The sequence below is a fragment of the Pseudonaja textilis genome, chromosome 2, assembly GCF_049901715.1.
Source record: "Pseudonaja textilis isolate UNSWEBS1 chromosome 2, rPseTex1.2, whole genome shotgun sequence".
Classification (NCBI taxonomy): domain Eukaryota; kingdom Metazoa; phylum Chordata; class Lepidosauria; order Squamata; family Elapidae; genus Pseudonaja; species Pseudonaja textilis.
The window spans coordinates 245957285-245977415 of NC_141991.1; the positions used below are offsets into that span (position 1 = coordinate 245957285).

Here is a 20131-nt window from a genome sequence, read left to right on the forward strand (position 1 = left end):
ATACTATACTTAGATCGGACTGAAGGTGGCATAGTTCTAGGTTTTCTAGGTCTAGAATTTCAAGTCTGGTGGCATAAGGTATTCTGCAATGAGTAGAGGAGTGGAGAACTCTTCCTGTGAAATATTTCTGAACTTTCTCAACTGTGTTAATATCAGATACGTAATGTGGGTTCCAGACTGATGAGCTGTATTTGGTTGGTCTAGCAAATGTTTTGTATGCTCTAATTAGTAGTGTAATATTACAAGAGAAAAAGCTACATAAGATTAAGTTAACAACTCTTAATGCCTTTTTGGCTATGTAGTTACAGTGGGGTCTAGCACTTAGATCATTAGAGATGAGTATTCCAAGGTCCTTGACAGAGTTTGGATCATCAACAAGGTTTTGACTATTCAGCTTGTATTTTATTTTCTGACTTTTTTTGCCAATATGTAAGACAGAGCATCCTCACAGTCATACGAACAAAATTCAAGCTCTGGCAACAGGCATGTATTTATGACAGTTGCGGCATCCTGAGGACATGTGAACCCCATTTGTGACCTTCCCAGGAAGCTTGTGATAAGCAAAATTAAAGGGGGAAGCTGAATTCATTTAACAACCACCTGGCTGTCAATCAATATGTATAATGTTTCAGCATCCCACTGTCACTGATTGTGGTCTTTGCAGCTGCTTTCCCCAAGAGAAGCCCACAGTAAAATTTTGCACCTGTGACATCTCACTTAATATCTGAGTCACTCAGCGACGGAGTTGCCAGTCCCAATTGTGGTTGTTAAGCAAAGATTACCTCTTGCCGTGCAAAGGCAGCATATGCTTCAATTTTTATAGCATCCTCTCTTCAGCCCACACAGCCCAGCATCCATTACGCAGGGACTCACGAATGACAGTCGTTTGCATCACAACAAAATTCATTCATACAAAACCTCATTGGCAAGAGACATCAATGCAACAGATTACATATTTCTTCCTACAAGTGGGTGTACAAAAAACAGAGGGCTTTGAAGTTTAACTTCATTGTTGGATTACTCGTTAACTACCTTTTTTATATACAGCAGATAGATGACTGATTAATGGGTTGCAAATAGATTTGTAGAGATTTGTGGCCCTCTTTTGCAAGGGGGGGTGAAACTATTATTACCGTAATACATCTATCAATATTCAAATAGGGGAGGACAATATAAGAATATGTGCTTTTTTAATGCACATTTTTAAATGCTCTGTCTAGTTTTCTTTTATCTTTGTATTTTCTTTTCTTTTGATGTTTGCCTTTTATTTTTCTGAATAAGATACAGCCATTCGGTTCAGAGTTATAAAGGCACTGAAAAAATGACTTATGACTGTTTTTCATACTTATAACCATTGCAGCATCCCCTTGGTCACATGATCAAAATTCAGACTCTTGGCAACTGACTCATATTTATGACCATTGCAGCGTCCCAGGATGACGTGATCCTCTTTTCCGACCTTCTGATAAGCGAAGTCAATAGGGAAGCCAGATTTATTTAACAATCATCTTACTCACTTAACACCTGCAGTGATTCACTTAAACAATCACTTGAAAGGTCATGAAAACAGGGCAAGACTCACTTAACGAATGTCTCGCTTAAGTGACAGAAATTTTGGGCTCAATTGTGATCATAAGCCGAGAACTACCTGTGAAACCTCACGCCAATAGACATCGATGCAACCAAAGTCTCTCTTCTTCCAAGGGAAAGTGGGTGCACAAAAAGCATTTGGTAAATGCTGACTCCCAAACTTTCTAAACCTTTGCTGGACAGACAGCAAATGAAAAGCAAATTAAAAGCAAATAAATACCTTGCAAGGAAAATATGACCACCAGATCATATTTATGCAGGAGGCAGTTTGGAAAGAAATGCAAGAGAAAATTCTATAAGTCTGAGATAATTCTTTGGAAAATTTGAGGGGTAGAAAAATGGAAAATCCCTTTATGAAGAGCAAAGACTCACCTGGTCCTTTCTACTGATTCTGACAGCTGCCAGAAAGGTAGCTCTTGAGAAGGCCTGCAAGGAAGACGGGAGGACAATGGCTGTCTCTGAATGTGAAGGTTGCACAGGCATCTTATAATCTAAGACGCCCTCAACTGACCTTTCCTCGGTGAATTTGTACAACCTTTCTTCGAAGCTATCAAAAGCAGTGATTCCCACCTTCTGGAAGAATGTGCCAAATGCTCACAAAAAAGGCAAAACACATGACAGAAGGGAAAGGAAGCCTTCATCCACATCCTCAATGTGCAATCCATCAATATTGTCATACGATATCATGATCCCATCGTTCGATATTCTTTAGGTGCAAATGCAGCATTTCCCTTCCTTGTTCTCTCTCATTCAATGCTGTCATTCTCATGCTACAGAGAACTATTTTTATTTTTTTTTGAACTATTACCATCTGGCAGACGGTACAGGGTAATAAAAACAAGGACAAATAGGCTGAAAAACTACTTCTATCCCAGGGCAGTAACTCTGTTGAATTCTACTTTATCGTGCAATATCAATGCAATATCAGGGGTTTTCAATTCAATTGTATAGAATGCGAAGGATGTGAGTTTGTGTTTTATGTTTATAGTTATAATGTACATTGAAGTTGGCATTTAATTTCATTGTATGAGGTTGCAATGACAATAAAGTAAACTAAACTAAGCTAAACTAAATTAAGATATATCTAGTTGGAGAGCTGTTTCCATGGTGCTCAAAGTAACTTCCTTCCATGGTTGCATTCACACGACACAAATACAGGTCATGCTCAACTTAGAATCATTTCTTTAGTGAACATTCAAAGTTATAATGGCATTGGGGGAAAAAAACCAAACCAGTCCTCGCACTTACAACCGTGGCAGTACCCCACACAGTCACATGATCAAAATTGGGGCGCTTGTATTTACAAAGTTGCGGTGTCTTGGGGTGATGTGATCACCATTGGGGACCTCGTGTGTCCAATCACACTTGGCCATTAAAAATCCTATTCTATTCTATTCTCTTCCTACAAACAAAGTCAATGGAAGACAAATTTGCTTAACAACAGCCTGATCTGCTTAACAACTGCAGTGATTTCTTTAAATAACCTTAGCTGCAAAGGTCATAAAATTGGGCCTGACTTACTTAACAACAGAAATTCTAACCCAATAAAATTGTTATTGTAAGTCAAGGGCCACCTGTAGGTTTGTTTATTTGCTGATAGCCTATGATTTGAATGAAGACTGGAAAGTCACTCCATACAAAACTCAAATGTCTTGTTTGCTCCAGGGAATTAAAAATCTTGCTGGAAAAGGTATGGATGAACCAAAATTTCCCAGTCCCTTCTTTTAACTATCACTTTCAGGACCGAGATTGCGTCGTTTTATGCTAATGCCAACCATAAATTGCATGTTCAGGTAACTGACCATTTCTTTGCATTGGATTTATTATCCCAAAGGTCCCTTTTTTCAAGAGGCAACTGGGCTTCCTTTGTTTTTCCTTGAAAATGTTTCGCTTCTCATCCAAGAAGCTTCTTCAGCTCTTCTCAGAGCTCAGTCCATTCTCAGAGCTGAAGAAGCTTCTTGGAGGTGAGGAGAAACTTCTTCAAAGAAAAACCAGAAACTCCAGTTGTCTCTTGAAAAAGGACCTTTGGAACCACCATGACCTGGATGACTGAGAATCTCCACAGAGATTTGATCTATTAATTACATGCCCTCAGGTGAGCGTTGATTCTTTACGCATAGATAGAATTTATCATTCTTTGCATTTAGTGTCCTTAAGATAAAGCTTCCAAGCTGAGGTCAGTTCTAGAAATGTACATAGGTAGCTCCTTGCAATTTTATTGCAATAGAACAGAAATCATTTGCTAATACCTGGTCTAGTAATTAAGGCTCCAGAGTAGAAAAGAAAAGACCACGAGTTCTAGTCTTGTCTTAAGACACAAAAGTCAGCTGTGTGATTTGGGGCCAGTCACTCTCTCTAAGCCCAACCCTCCCCACAGGGTTGTTGCTGTTGGGCAAATAGGAAGAAGGTATGTCCACTGCCTTGAATTGCTTGTAAAAATAATACAGGCAAGATACAAATAAAAAAATACTTTCTTCGTCGTCTTTTTTTCTTAATTTAAGCAAACAGTTCCCTAACCCTTGCCAACTTTGCTCATCACTCTAGATTCTTAGGAGAGTGTTAATTGAGGCTAGGAGCAGCATTTTTATTATTAATATCGAAAGAGAATTAGGAGGGGGGGAATGCAATCAGACAGAAGTCGCATTCAGTTTTAGATATCTAATGAATATTGGATCCACTCTTCCAGTGTCTCGGCTCTTTCCCACCAGCTGATCCCAGTGCTCAGCTCAGCACCAGCTGATGTCGATGCTCTCACCCATCGGCCACACTGCCAATTCCCAAACCAGGGGAAAATTACACCCGGAAAGATGCCGCGGCGCTAAATGTTAACACAATGCAACACAATGCCCTCAAATGTCAAAGGGAAAAAGGGTCTCTGTTGCTCCAGCGCTGTTTGTCTGTCAAAGAAGCCACAATCGACCACAATCGATTCCCATCTCAGCTTCCTTCACAAACCAGCACCTTCGGGCACACCTCAAGCCAACCTTAGTGTGTGTGTGGGGGGGCTTCTTGAGTTGTGGGGTGACTTAATGAAGAAATCTGGGGTTTATTATGTCCGCCCTGGCTTAGCAGAATGGGGGGTAACCAGGTTATATAGGGTCTGGTTCCCGGGGTCATTCATTCTGGGCACGTCTGAATGGGGGTGGGGTGGGGTGGAATCAATCTCTTTCGGGAACAAACCAGCATCGGATCGGGGTTGGGTTGCTCCCAGACCCGGGTTCAGGTCCCCCAGTTCTGCCTGCCCCTTTCTTCTCGGCCATGCCTCTGCCCAGAACCCACCCTCCGTTGGGGATGCCCCGCTCTTGGGCTTCCCAGCTCCGATCGTCGGGAGGGGAGGCTGGAAGACTTGCGGGGACGCCTCGTGGAAGCGGAGAGCGAGAAAGCCCGGGAGGCTGGCGGGCTCCCCTCGCATCCTCCCGCGTCCGGCGTGGGCGCCTTTCTTTCTCGCTTGCTTTCTTTCTTGCGATGCCCGGGGCGCCTTTCTTACCCCGGGGCTCCGACTTGCAACTCCTCCCGGGGAAGCGGGAGAAAGAAGAGGCTACTCACCGCCCCAGGACGCAGCCCTGCCCGCCGGGGGGGGCATCCAAGCGAGCTCGTCGGTTCCTCTCTTCTCCTGCCCCGCCGATGCTTTGGGGGAAACCTCAAGCGGGCATCGCCTGCCCATTAGTCCTTGCTGGCTCCTCGCCCCGAGGGGAGCCCGGCAGCCCCTCCCCGTGTCGGGACCTCGCCGCTGCCTCTTCCAGTGCAAAAGCCGCTGCTGCACCAGCAGCAGCAGCAGCAGCAGCAGCAGCAGCAGCAGCAGCAACAGAACGCGCCTCCCGGTGCCCGGCCCACCTGCATGACGTCATGGGAGGCCTGTCAATCATTGGGCAGCCACCTGCTGTTAGCTCGGACTGGTTGCAACTGGGGTGGAGAGGGAGGGCGGGGACCGGGCCGCCAAGGAATGTGATGGCTGGACACCATCAAAGCTGATACCAACCGGAACATACACCAACTCAAAAAAGTCATGTAAGATTGGAAGATGTGGAGAGAACTGGTCCACAGGATTGGACAAAGAGTTGGACACGATGGAATGGATAACATCATCATCCTAGGAGCTGGGTTGGAGGTTAGCTACAGAGGTGCGGGTGGGGGGCGGGGCGGGTTGGACTAGATGATCTACAAGGTCCCTTCCAACTCCGATTATCTGTTATCTGTTAGGTGGTATTCAGCAGGTTCTGACCGGTTCTGGAGAACCAATAACAAAAGTTTTGAGTAGTTTGGAGAACTGGCAAATCCCACCTCTGACTGGCCCTGCCCCAATTATTCTCTACCTCCCAAGTCCCAGCTGATCGGCTGGGTCTTCTTTTGTTGCCCTGCACAGGAGAACGGAGCTGGAAAGCAGGTTAGTGGGGTGGGGAGGAAATGGAGATTTTGCAGTATCCTTCCCCTTCCATGCCCACCAAGCCACGCCCATGTAGTAAAAAAAAATGAATCCCACCACTGGTTACCAAGCCCACGTTCAAGACCCGAGTGCTGCCTCAGGGCAGGGTGAGCTCCTGTCCTTTACTCTAGCTCCTGCCGGGGATATGTAAGAAGCCCCCAACTGGGTGTCTTCTGGGCACGGTGATGGCACTGGGTAATCTTTTCAACCTGGAAGCACCGAGGTGCTTCTGACACAAATGCCACCCTCATCATCATCTTGAAAAAATGAAATATAAAGAAGATGGAACAAATAAACTCTTGCCTCAAAGGGTAACACAATTAGATGGCTATTTCAAATTCCTTTAGCTCAACTCGACACTAATTTGTGAAAGAGACAGCTTCACAGCTCAGGAAATTGGCATAGACTCTCGTGAAAATTGGAGAAGTCTTCTAAAATACAATTTTCTCCAGTCTGTTACCACCTGCCTTTTGGACTTTAGCTCCATGAGATTAGGGAGTTGAGTTGACTATCATCTGGTGATGCACCCAACAAGGGGCGATATGAAACGGGAAGACCCTTTTGTCCATCAACCATGTAACCTGGTTCAAACATCATGGTATTTTTTTTTCAGTTTGGCATAATTTTGTGAGAACTTGGTCATTGTGGCTCACAAACTATGGTTTATGGATTAGTGTGCTGTGAAAACCCTGCCAATTGGAGTATCACTACACTAGCAAAAACAAGGAACAAATTACCAAATGTATGAAATCTTTTGATGCAAAATATGACAGTTAGGCTGCTAACTGATGCTAAAAATGGAGAACATATTATACCGGTGATGAAGGACCTGTAACAGGGGTGGGATTCTACAGATTCGGACAGGTTCAATAGAACCGATTGTTAAGATTCTGCACAGTTCAGAGAACCGGCAAATAATGCCCCTGGCAGGCCCTGCCCTTCCCTCCCCTCCCTGCCCAGTCAGTCCTTATCACGCATGGGCAACATCACGCACATGCCCAACATCACTGACTGCATTCTCCATGCCCAGTCACTCCTTAAGGTATTTCTTTCTTTTTTCTTCCCGACGATCAGCTGTTCTGACGATCAGCTGTGTTCTGACGATCAGCTGTGCCAGGATCCTGCTGGCTTTGCCCAGGAGGCTTCCCTGAGCCCCAGAAAGTAAAAAAGAAAATGGACCGCGTGGGTGGTGCTACCAAAAAAAGAATAATAAGAAGCCATGCCCACCCAGTCACATGGCCACACCCACCTAGCCACACCCACAGAACCAGTAGTAAAAATATGTGCATCCCACCCCTGACCTGTACCATTTTCTGAAATTGTTGTTAGAACACTAACTTGCCTCACAATGTGGTTGTTGTGAGGAAAAGGGGAAGAGGAAGGAATATTAGGTATGTTCACTACCTTCAGTTACTTATAAAGTAATAAAGGCAGAATAAAAATCAAATAAATACATATACTTTTAAAAGGGGCAGCTTTCAATTATACGGTGGTGGTGCCATCTTACTTTTTTTTTTAAACACACACACACTCTTATAGACATCCCTGGATTAATTTAATCTGTAAATTATCAAACAGCTTAGAGGACCACCTGTCTCAACATGAAACTTTTAGGACATTGAAAAAGGATAGAAAGTGTTATTTTAAAGATAGCCTCACTTTTTGAGTTTGCTGGGACTTCTCTGCTGCTCCTAAATTAGGGGAAACCGTCCATCAAAAACTTCACGATTGCCTTGCTATGTCTGGTTTTGAGGAGATCCCAAGACCTTCATTTTTAAATAAACTTTTTTTTAGGTTATATTAATGAATAGCCATTCTAAACACCTTTAACAGCCGTCAACTCTTTATGCTTTATTTTTATTTTTGTAATGGCTAGTCACTTGGAGTACTCTCTACTCTGTACAATAAAGCATGAAATACATCAAATGGATAATTGAATAAATGATAAACAGCACCATTGCCTTCCTTTTCTCTTTGTTGCCATTTCCGTGCAACTGATGCACCCATCCTTTTGAGCAATCTGCTCCATAACGAAGGTATCTAGAAACACGTTAGAAATAATAGTTGTTTATAATGGCGCTGGAAGCAGTTTCGTAAGCTGCATTTTCCTTACCGTTGATCTATTCTGAATAACAGAATAACGGTTGAAAGGGATCTTGGAGGTCTTCTAGTCCAACCCCCTGCTCAAGCAGGAAACCCTACATCATGTCAAACAAATCATTGTCTATTCTCTTCTTAAAAACCTCTATTGTTGGAGCATTCACAACTTCTGGAGGCAAGTTGTTCCACTGGTTAATTGTTCTCTCTGTCAGGAAATTTCTCCTTAGTTCTAAGTTGCTTCTCTCCTTGATTAGTTTCCATTCATTGCTTCTTGTCCTGCCTTCAGGTGCTTTGGAGAATAGATTGACCCCCTCTTCTTTGTGGCAGCCCCTCAAATATTGGCACGCTGCTTATCATGTCACTTCTAGTCTTCCTTTTCATTGAACCCAATTCCTGCAACCATTCTTCATATGCTTTAGCCTCCATCCCCCTAATCATCATTGTTGCCCTTCTCTGCACTCTTTCCAGAGTCTCAATATCTTTTTTAGGCCATGAATGCAGCATTCCAAGTGTGGTCTTACCAAGGCATGATAAAGTAGTATTAATACTTCACGAGATCTTGATCCTATCCCTCTGTTAATGCAACTTAGGATTGTGTTGGCTTCTTTGGCAGTTGCAGCACACTGTTGGATCATATTTAAGTGATCGTCCACCTGCTCACTTTTGTGTTTTAGAAATGACTGGATGGGCCCTGGTGCCTTCAGTTTTTGGTTTCTCATCATTTTCTTATGGCATTTATTCTGCCTTGCACTGGCAAATAGGCCTTCCCATAAAGTGTTGTAGCAGCAACATTTCCTAGCAAGACCTATCTATTCGCCAGAACAAGGTCGGTATTAAAATGTGGCAAATCTGAGATGGGAAGAAGGCAACCCTTTGTGGCAAGACCAAAGCAATGAAAATAATATTCATTTGCACTGTTTCGTGCTTGATATTCCCCAGCTTGCATTAGAACACATAAAAATGAAACTAGATTTATCAACTTCTTATCCAAATGCCCTATCTTATGACTTTAATAGTATTTTGATATACTGCTAATAAGGGCAGTAAAGTGATATTATTTCCTATCTGTGAAAACGTTCTGCCTTTCTTCCTTCTGCTCCTGCAGTTTAAGACATAACAGCAAAAAAAAAAAAAAAACAGCTTTGGAGAAAAACAATGTGCAATATAAATGGCTGAATTTTCTCTCTCTTTAACATCAACAGCTTTATATACTCACTGAAAACAAAGTGCACCCTTACATGCTCTAGAATGGTTTCCCCCAAGGTCCCAATTAAACAGGATTGCATTACAGCAGCCTTAATGAATATTTGAGAGGTTTGTAGACGAGACCGAACAAGAGAAGGCAAAGACAATGACACGGTCTATTTCTGTGCTGGTTTCCCGTCATGTTAGGGTGAATGAGAACTGCACAGACAACAAAAGGAAAATGGCACAAGAAGCTTGCAATATGATGGGCCAGATAAGAGGGATATTTGTCCCAGGTATATGCCTAACCTGTTTGCCTTCTCCCCTCCACACTGCTGAAATGAGGAGCTGCATTGCCTACATGCAACCTGGTACTTTGCTAGGTTTTGATGAACCACCTAAAAGTGCACTGATGATGTAACTAGTTGGGTAACGAAATGTCTGGAAGCAAACAACTTAGCTCAGAGAATATCAAGGACTCCATAGTTGAACCTGGCTAGAGTCACACAATATACTATAGAAAGTTAGCACCCACCCCTCTCTTAGAAGAATGAAATTCTCTAGGAAATATTTAAAAGGCAAAATATTTCCCCTAAAAGATAAATAAAAATCTTAAAGGAAACAAAAACTCAGCCTCAACTCCCTGCCCCCAGCAGATATTTTGGTGCCAGCCTATCTACAAGACAAAAGACCTTCACTCTTCAGGACATAATAGGATTAGCCCTCTACCTATCTAGCAGCAATGCTCACCCCATGGCACCTGGGGATATTACATCAGCCCAAGGTTCAACCAAACTTGTTTCAGACAAACATGCCTCCACATGGGAGTCTGACAACAACCAATAGAATACATTTCTTGCACAGGAATAGGAAGCTCAAGGGCATGGCCCAAGAGTAGATATAAATACCACCCCCCCTCCCTCAAACCCATGTATTCTGCTGCACCAGGACATCAAACCCATTTGGTCCTGTCCACCAATAAACCATCTTTCCAGTCAGCCTCCATGTTTCCAAGACTCTCCCAACAATATTAAGAGAAGAAAGGCAGTTGGCTGACCTTGGGCCACTCATTCTCCCTCAGCCCAACTCACCTCACTGGAGTTGTGGCTGTGGAGAAAATAAGAGGAAGAAGGAGCATTAGAATGTTCACCGCCTTGAGTTATTTGTAAAAATAACAAAGGAGGGATGCGAATAAATAAATACATAAAGATTACTAAGAGAAGGGTAGGCATTAGGCAACTCGCTTCCTTCAATCTGCATTAAACCCTGTGCTTTGTTGTGGGCCTCAAAGCAGCCTGAGATCACACTGTCAAAATTCAGAGTCCACGTTATTGATTTTCAGTGGAACAATTTAGTTATGTGGGATACAGTGTCTCTTAGTAAGGGAGCTCATTATTCATTCAAAAGGCCAAATCAATCCCAGAGTCATCATATCCTTGTCCAAATTTAATCTCTATAAAACCAACGGTGTGGCCCTGAGACATTTATTTCAACTGGAGCTGCAGCCATATTGAAAGACTGAGGGGCTGGATGTTGTTGTTCATGTCTCTCTTCAGAACCTCTGAGAAGGTTGAAGGCCCCTCAGATGATACATTTCCTGTACTTTCTTTATTGTCAAGAGTGACAAGAAATGGAATGAGGGAGCCGGGCAGGCAAATATGAACAAAAAAAATATTTCCTTGTTATCCCTGAAGCATAGAGAAGAAGAAAAACTTAGTTCTAACTTCTTCTGACAAAAGATTATACTGTATCTCTAGGAAAAAATCAAACATTGGAGATTGGTTGGGCTTTTTTCCTTGCAATGTGCTATTTCTAGATTTCAACTAGCACTATAGGAGCTCCAGATCCAGATGTGAGAGGTTCTCCACATGGAATAGACCATCTCAGAGGATGGCTCCAAAAAAGCCTTAATTTCAGAATGTTACTACCAACCTGCCGTCAATCGAGAACCTGTATACTGCACAAGTCAAAAAGAGGGCTGTGAAAATATCTACAGACCCCTCATATCCTGGACATAAACTGTTTCAACTCCTTCCCTCAAAACGACGCTATAGAGCCCTGCACACATCAGAACAACTAGACACAAGGACAGTTTTTTCCCGAACGCCATCACTGTGCTAAACAAATAATTCCCTCAACACTGTCCAACTATTTACAAAATCTGCACTATTACTATTAATCTTCTCATCATTCCTTATCGCCCATTCCCTCCCAGTTGTGATTGTATGACCGTAACTTTATCACTTGTATCCTTACAATTTTTATTGACTGTTTCCTAGTATGATTTGATTGCTTATTGTAGCCTATGACTATTAGTCAGTGTTGTACCTCATGATTCTTGACTATTGATGAATGTATCTTTTCTTTTATGTACACTGAGAGCATTTGCACCAAGACAACTTCCTTGTGTGCCCAATCACACTTGGCCAATAAAGTATTCTATTCTATTCTATTCTATTCTGTCTACAGGGTACGGTCCAAAGATGGCAGCCACAAAGCTCCATGCATGTATTTAAGTGAGCTGTGATGTGGTTATGATGTGGATTTGAATCTAGGTTGATCAACTCATTTCAAGAAGAACTGTTTGTATTCCTCATCACGTATATGTATGATAATTAAGGCAGTTGGTGAAGCAATAGGAAAACATAATTATAACATGTACCTATGTCTCGGTTTAATGACATGCAAAAATGCAGAGCAGACCATTAAATTACAAACAGCATCTCCGTTTCATTACCTGGTTTTTCATGTACCAGGCTCCTAATCTCAGAAGACTATTTTCTATTATAGTACATGACTATTAACAACTTCTGGAACCTGACATGAAGAAAATAAACAGCTGACTTTTGTCATTTTGTGTATGTGTACACACACATACACACACACGCACATAAACTATTTGATACTTGTGAAAAATTTCTGCTTTGTAAAATAGATCAAGCCCCTTTAAAAGTTGAAAATTATTTATGTAAATTTTTTCGAGAAATATGGCTAGTTTTATCTAGTACACTTTGGTTTTCTTCAGTGTTCTTTATATGCTCGTCAGAATGCAGAATAGGTAACACTTTTTATCAGGATGAACTAAAATTCCACTGAAAGATATGTCTGCAGTCCTCGACTTACAACCATTTATTTAGTGAATGTTCAAAGTTAGAACATGCTGCAAAAAAAAGAGAGATTCACAACTGGTCCTTGAACTTATGACCACTGCAACATCCCCATGGTCACATGATCAAAATTTGGATGCTTAGTGGATGGCATGTTGGTTGGGGTCATCCAGCTGCCATTTGTGACTTTCCAACCAGCTTTAAACAAGCAAATTCAATGGGGGAAAACCAGTTTTACTTAAAAACCATGTGATTTACCTGATGATCTCGGCAAAAAATGATCATAAAATTGAGTGCGACTTACTTAATAACCATCTCACATAGCAACAGAAGTTCCAATCACAATTGTGGTTATAAGTTGTGGACTATCTGTGCAAGCTTTTGGAGTCCCCAAAACTTTTAATTGGAGTAAGTAGTATTAAACTAAGTAGTATAAAACAGGGGTCTCCAACCTTGGCAACTTTAAGCCTGGTGGATTTCAATTCCCAGAATTCCTGAGTTAACATGACTGGAGGAGGAATTCTGGGAGTTGAAGTCCGATAGGCTTAAAGTTGCCAAGATTTAAGACCCCTGGTATAGAACATGGTGGATGAAGTTTTCCTTTTAGATTTTAGATTAAGTTGTAAGAGTGATCCCCAATGTGAATTTAGAATCTTTTCCTACCTCTTTTTTTTTCTTTTTTCTTCTCGATCAGCAGTTGAAGTCAAAATACACCGGAGAAAATGTTTCTTTCAAATTTCACTCAGGCAAAATTCCATTGTCTATTTAATGTCTATTTATCTGCCCATCTGTTCCATTCAGGACAGGGCACAGCCAAAGTGAATAGGTTCTGAGAAGCATTCGTTTCCCTTCGTTTATTAATGAGACAAATATTAATTTCATCCTAGTCTGGAAGCCAATCATTAAGTCTGAACAGAGAAGACGGTTACATCAAACAAAGACAAGTTAGAAAAGAGCAGGCAGGTTGCCAGTGGAGGCAGCTGGGTTTTTTTTAATCTGAAGGGTCCTTGCAGCTCTCTGAGCTTGGTTTGTTTTCTTGCAGACATTTCATTACCAAACTAAATAACATCATCAGTGCTAATAAGGAGTGGGGTTTGCTTTCAGTTTATATTCTAGTGGCTTGCCCTGTCAATATTGGTGGGATCTGTGGGAATTGTCTTGGGAACAAAGAGACCAAAACACCTCTCCACAAGTAATCAACATCCAGAGGATAGATTAACTCCAAGGTTAACATCAGACCAACCATCAAATACTGTAGTAGACAAGCTAACAGTAAACAGCCCAAACAAAGAATTTCCAAGTTCAAGCCCATCTATACCGGCAGGACAAACCAATAGATTAGAATATAAACCGAGACCAAACCCCACTCCCTACTAACACTGATGGTGTTACTTAGTGTTGTGGTTCACTGGTAGCGGAATTGGACAGTGGGAAAGAAAGGGGATCATTCCGGAGTCTGGGGAGGACTCGAACGAGGATCCTGCATCTGATGGGGCCAGGATCATCTGGGAATGAGGTGCTGCCTCCAGAGCTCTGGAGTCTGGCAGCAGCAAGGCAGAGGACTCAGGGGAGCCTGTTCCCAGTGCGCATGTGTGCAGAGCTGCTAGAAGGCTAGAGTAGCTGAAACAAAAGGGGCGACTCGGAAGTAAGGCTGGGAGGTGATTGCCCCTCCCATAAGGTATAAAGGACAGGCAAAGATGACAAAACCTTTGCAGGAAGCAAAGTCATTCGTCTGGTTCAGATTCATCCTTGAAGCTCTTTGTACTTTAGTTGGTTTCTTTTCTAGTTCATTTGACACTTTTGTTATTGGCAGCACTTCACAAGAAAGAAAGGTGGGTGCTTATCTCGAGGAACTGTTTGAGATTCATTACCGGCTGGGAATGAAAATACTTCACAACATTGCAATAAAACAAGACTTGTTTTTAAAATAAGTGTGTGCATAACTACAGTCTCAGAAGCCTTGGTCAGCACACCTAGTTTGGGTAATGAAACATCTGTAAGAAAACACCTAAGCTCATTCTCCTTTTTTTGTTGCTTTCTCAATGGATGCAAGGAGACTTCCATCGCATGTTTATGTTCATTGTGTCAATGATGCTATCTAACCATCTCATCTTCTGATGTCCCCTTCTCCTTTTGACACCTATCTTTCCCAACAGCAGGGTCTTTTCCAAAGATTTGTCTCTTTTCATTTGATGGCCAAAGTACTTGAGCTTCAGTGAAGAAAAAGATCAGGGAAGACAGGATAGCGGTCTTCCAATATTTGAGGGGCCGCCACAAGGAGGAAGGGGTCAAGCTATTTTCTAAAGCGCCTGTAGGCCAGTCAAGGAATAATGGATGGAAACTGAACAAGGAGCGATTCAATCTGGAAATAAGGAGAAATTTTCTGACAGTGAGAACAATCAACCAATGACTTCAGAAGTTGTGCGAGCTTCATCACTGGAAGCTTTCAAGAAGAGACTGAACTGCCCTCTGTCAGAAATGGTTTAGGGTCTGTTTGGGTGGGGGGGTGGACTAGTTGACCTATAGGGTCTCTTCCAACTCTGTTTATCTATCTAGCTTCGGTATCTTATTTAATTACAGCCAAATTAATTCATGAATTAATTCAATGGCATGAATTTGTACTATACTCTGGCCAAAAACCGACCTACCTTGGTTTGAATTTTGATCTAGCTTGGTTAGCTTGGTTTGCATTTTAATTTAGCTTGGTTTGAATTTGAATCTAGCTTGCATATTAACCCAATCCTATTTCATTATGGCTGGGTTAGTATGCAAGCTAGATTCAAATTCAAACCAAGCTAATAGAGAGTTTGTGGCCAAACCATGGTACAGATTCATGCTATTGAGTTAATTCAATAATTGAGGCTCCAGTTAGTTTTGGATGAGCAGGTGGTACGAACACAATCACCTAAAGCTGTACCACTCTTTTCAGAAGTGGAGAAAAAGGATGGCAGGGTTGCACAACACCACATCTGTCTGCAAGCTCCTTAAATCAAAATCATCTTCTATCCTTGGGTTGCATTAGCCGAGGGCAGCAGTGTGTGCTCCCAGCAAAAGATCAAGTAGCTTTCAGGGATGGCTGACGGGTGCAAAGCCCCTTTTCTTTTCCTTTATATTGGAAGGATCACAGAATCACAGAGATGGAAAGACCTCGGAGGTCATCTACTACAACTCCCTGCTCAGCGGTGGGTCCGTTGAACAGCTTCTGCTTAAAAAGCTCAAGCAGAGAATTCAATACACAGCCTCCCAGCTTGCATGTGTAAATCTAGCTATTCCTACGAACAAAAATGTGTCTGTAATACATTATCGCTGCTTTGTTAATGGTTACAATCTAGAGGTCGTTTGTGTTTCTCCCAAAAGTTGAAAGAAATTAGACCTGGGGGCGAAGCCAGAATAATATCTATTATTTCTCCTAAATGACTAATATTTTGTCTTTACTACGTATTTTTCTCTTTTTAGGATTTCTTTCTCTTTCTCTCTGTCTCTGTCTCTCACTGTGTCTGTCTCTCTCTCTCTTTCTTTCTCTGTCTCTTGTTCTTTCTTTCTTTCTTTCTTTCTTTCTTTCTTTCTTTCTTTCTTTCTTTCTTTCTTTCTTTCTTTCTTTCTTTCTTTCTTTCTTTCTTTCTCTATTTCTCTCTATAGCCTGCACAAAGAGAGAGCTGGCTCTTACCAGAAACCTAACTGAACTTGAAGGGCTTTTGAAATGAGTCTGAAGGTTGCATGAGATTAAAATGAAACAGCTGGGCTTTTTCCATGCAAATATTTCAGGAGACAACCTTATTTGGATTCAGAGCCCGCTTTCTACTTGGCTAAGAAACCATCAGGAGATCCCAAGGGCTGTCTGTTGGACTGGGAAGTAAAGAAAACTCCCAGGAAGAAGGCAATGACTAAACGTCAGCCAGGAAACCCCAAGAGGTGAGCTTCATTCCAAAGAGCCCTTAATTGACAACTGATTGGAATTTATTTAATAACAAGCAAATTTACCTCCCGCTTGCAACTTAAGTGTGTTAACTTTAGTTTTATTAATTATCTTTGTGTGCCATTCAAGGATTTCTAGAAGCCATTATTCATCTTATTTATATGTTGCTTAAAGAAATGTGGCAGCATAACATGAAATCATAAAAAGTAATTACAAAAGTTCTCTAAAATTAAAACAAATATTAAGGAAAAACTTAAAGGTAGGCAGACCATAGATGTTTATGTGTTTATTTATGTGTATCCAGTGGTGGGATTCAGCCAGTTTGCACTAGTTTGGGAGAACCAGTTGTTAACTTTCTGAGCAGTTTGGTGAACTGACTGTTGGAAAAAGTCATTAGGCAGGAACCGGTTGTTACATTATCTGAATCCCACCACTGTGTGTATCCCACCTTTACTATTTTACAAAGGTAGTAAACATATCCAACACACCTTCCACCTCCTATTTTCTCCACAACAACAACCCTGTGAGGTGGGTTGGGCTGAGAGAGTTGGCCAAAGTCACCTAGCTAGCTTTCATGGCTAAGACGGGACTAGAACTCTCAAGTCTCTTGCTTTCTTATCTGGTGCCTTAACCCAGATGTCTCCAAACTCGGCAACTTTAAGACTTGCGGACTTCAACTCCAGCTATGCTGGCTGGAGAATTCTGGGAGCTGAAGTCCACAAGTCTTAAAATTGCCAAGTTTGAGGACCCCTGCCTTAGCCACTTGACCAAATGGATCTCACCATTTAATTTAATGAGATGGTTGCACACAATGTAACCACCTCATTAAATCCCCATTTCTGTGCAACCCCCAAACCTGTCAGGATAACTTGAGTTTTAAAGAAAAGTTCTCCAATGTTTCTGGTTTACAGACCAATGAGGGTGAGGAGGAGAGGAAGTTTCCATGTGGGTGGCCAGAAAGCACCCATGAAGCTTCATTTGTATGACATGCCTGCTGCTCATGTAAATGAAGCATGCACACATGTGCTTGCCCACTGCTTACGCAAGGATGCACATGCATGCATACTTGCTGTGATGACCCGGGGCATGGCACAGAGATAACACAGGCTGCTGGCAGTTCACACCGCCCCTTTATTGCTCCAAATTTCCCCAAACGCTCCCACGTTTCTGGCAAGTCCCAGAGCAAAGTGATGGCACACACACAAACACACACACCCTTCAAGCAGCCTCTGGCTGCAAATAGTCCAGCCCAGCACTGTGTATACCAAGGCTGCATGGCAATAAATCCAGCAGGGAAATCAAAGAATTCAGGAAGCAAAGGATCCAGGTCATTACTCCAGAAAGCCAAAAAGAATTTAAGGACTCTTGGAAAGTTCAAACATTGGCACACCGCACTTCAGGAATTCAGCGTTTGTTCCCACAATGTCTCCTTAAGCCTCATTCCCCAGGTGTGCCTTATGAAGCTGGGTGGGGCACTCTTCTCCTGAGTAGCCAGGTCATTTTGCACTGTTCTCGTCTTCTCTCCACTCTCCGTGCTCTTGGATCAGGAGGGGATGATCCTTGCTCCTCGCCGGTCTCTCATGTTCATCCTGATCCTGTTCCTCCCTGTCTACAAGCTGTTCTAATCCGGAAAGGCCCTGGCCTGACTGGCTCTGCTCTTCCCCGTTTTCCTCCAAAGCCAACGAAGCCACCCCCTCAATCTCTGTCGGCTCAGTTTCCAGCTCATCTTCCCCCACAGATTCAGGCTCCAATGGAGGCATGGCACTCACTGACCATTTCTGAAGCCCAGTTGCAATCCCATGGCCCACTAGTGAGCCATGACCCATGGGTTGGGAAACCCCTGTTTTAAAAGGCTTCTGGAAGGATCAACACCTGACAACAACAAAAAAAGGATAGAGTCAGTAGCGCATGAGGTACAAATTAAAATTGACAACTGTAAAATTTGGCATCCCATATCGACAGCCTGTCAAAGCCAAAATAGCTGCTGAGTTTGGCAGAAGTATCATAGATGGCACCTAAGAGATTATAGTAAAGTCCAGCATGCATGAAGTACTGGCAAGTAGGTGGTTCTGGGCTCTGAGACTGACCTTGAAATTCGGCCGTAAATTCAATGTAAGCCCAATCCCTCGCATTCTGCAGTGTATACTGCAAAAATTTATTTATGTACTTATTCATTCATTCATTCTTGGCAACTTTGTCCAAGATAATGTAGGATTAAAACATAAAGTAAGTAGTAAACACAAAGATATGCCATTCTACCAAACAAGAGCAAACAATAGATACAAACTCAAGGTTAATTGCACCAAACTTGATTGCAGGAAATACGACTTCAGCAACAGAGTGGTCAATGTCTGGAATACTCTACCTGACTCTGTGGTTTCTTCCCAACACCCCAAAAACTTTAACCTTAGACTGTCTACTATTGACCTCACCCCTTTCCTAAGGGGTCTGTAGGAGGCGTGCATAAGCGTACCAATGTGCCTACTGTCCCTGTCTTATTGTTTCTTTTATTTTTCTTATTTTTTTATTTATATGTATCCATGTATTCATAACTATGTTTTTACTTATACCTATTATCTTGTAAGCAATTGACAAACCAAATAAATAAATAATAAATAAAATAAATAACACTGAGACCAAGTCACAATCTGTTCCAATCCAACCCCATTGTATGTTGCATTCCCCTAATACTCTGACCCAAATATTCTCTTCTGTTGATAGATCTCCTTCCCCCAGTCATCAGAATCAGTCCTGGAAGAAGGACCACCACTGCAACACCATGCCTCTCACACCTTGGCTGGCTGGGGAATTCTGGGAGTTGAAGTCCACCCATCTTAAAGTTATCACAGCTGAGAAACGCTGCTTTAGGCTAAAGCTACAAGCCAGTATCTCCTGTAATTAGCAAGTACAGCTTTCAGGGTAAAGTATTAATTATAATCCGCTGCTAATTGCCTGGTGAAACAGAACCCTTAGGGAAGTGAAAAAAACATCGCCAACTTAAGAATCCAATCCCCAGAGTTTCTTTGCTAACAATGTCCTTGCCTCCAATGATAAGCTGTTTCCCGGCTATTGGAGACCATCTGCTCCAGGGAAGTTAAAGATTGTGATGCCGGTTGCCTCCATTCAAGAGCTCCAAATGGTGTTCTTCCATTTAAGAAATCACCTTGTGAAAATGAATCACTCCTAGGGACGCTTCTCTTCCTACAAACTCCTGTCGTGCCCCTGGTGGAGACTGACTTTGAGGGAGAGGAGGAACAGCCGACAGGGAGGGGAAGTGTGGCTCCGGAGGTTGTGGAGGAGGCTGGGGAAGGGCAGAGGCCGGCTGAGCAGTCAGAGGAGGACCCAGGCCCATCCCCTCTCCATCCTAGGGCATGCAGGCAGGAGAGGATAAGGGAGAGATGTGGTCTCCTTGGGAGGAGGGGGCCTTGATCCTCTTCATGGGCTGCAGCTGTGACAACTGAATGAGAATTTGGACCTGCATACTGGCAAACTCTGGAAACAAAGCCTGGAAATATCTCTAGTTTATAGTTCCTCTCTGAGTTTGGCATCCTTCCCAGTGTGTGTTATCTGTGGTCATCCTCCAGCCCATATCTTGCCTGGTTTATGTTGCTTTGTTCCTTCTTTGTGTAACTGTTTGTATGGGAGTGTTTTTGTCTTCTGTCAAAGATATTCGGAGCATGGCAGCAAAGTGAAGGAATAAAAGCGGCTTCACCTGTTTTCTGTGACTGTGTTTGTTTTGTATCCCACCCTGGGTCATCACAACTCCTCTCCACCACAGCTTCTGCCTGACAGTTTAATTATTCCCTTCCT

At 42.5% G+C, this 20131-nt stretch overlaps 1 protein-coding gene and 1 long non-coding RNA gene across 3 annotated transcripts in view; one reads left to right on the forward strand and one right to left on the reverse strand.

Annotated features, from left to right (window-relative positions):
* MAPK4 (mitogen-activated protein kinase 4) overlaps positions 1-5403 on the reverse strand; it is a 97685-nt gene extending 92282 nt beyond the window's left edge. Inside the window, exons 1-2 of one of the 2 annotated variants that reach the window (XM_087927502.1) lie at positions 5137-5359; positions 1963-2016 (exon numbers count right to left, since the gene is read on the reverse strand). The gene's annotated coding sequence lies outside the window, so the exon portion shown is untranslated. Of the gene's footprint in view, positions 1-1962; positions 2017-5136 lie in introns of both variants that reach the window. The other variant, XM_026714125.2, reaches the window with a different exon arrangement.
* A 118-nt stretch (positions 5404-5521) lies between these two features.
* LOC148127447 (uncharacterized) lies at positions 5522-19899 on the forward strand. Its single transcript, XR_015741520.1, has 3 exons — positions 5522-5593; positions 16045-16317; positions 19043-19899. It is a non-coding gene; the product is annotated as an uncharacterized LOC148127447 (long non-coding RNA).
* The last annotated feature ends 232 nt before the right edge of the window (positions 19900-20131 follow it).